Below are 381 nucleotides of genomic sequence, written 5' to 3'. Positions count from 1 at the left end.
TAAACAGAAAATTAACAAGGAAACACAAATGTTAAATGATACAATAGACCAGTTAGACCTAATTGATATCTATAGGACATTTCATCCCAAAACAATGAATTTCACCTTTTTCTCAAGCGCACATGGAACCTTCTCCAGGATAGATCACATCCTGGGCCATAAATCTAGCCTTGGTAAATTCAAAAAAATAGAAATCATTCCAAGCATCTTTTCTGACCACAATGCAGTAAGATTAGATCTCAATTACAGGAGACAAACTATTAAAAATTCCAACATATGGAGGCTGAACAACACCCTGCTGAATAACCAACAAATCACAGAAGATATCAAAAAAGAAATCAAAATTTGCATAGAAACGAATGAAAATGAAAACACAACAAC

This window comes from Bison bison, unplaced genomic scaffold (assembly GCF_000754665.1).
Source record: "Bison bison bison isolate TAMUID 2011002044 unplaced genomic scaffold, Bison_UMD1.0 scf7180017864500, whole genome shotgun sequence".
NCBI lineage: Eukaryota > Metazoa > Chordata > Mammalia > Artiodactyla > Bovidae > Bison > Bison bison.
Note: the sequence above shows the minus strand (reverse complement) of the source record.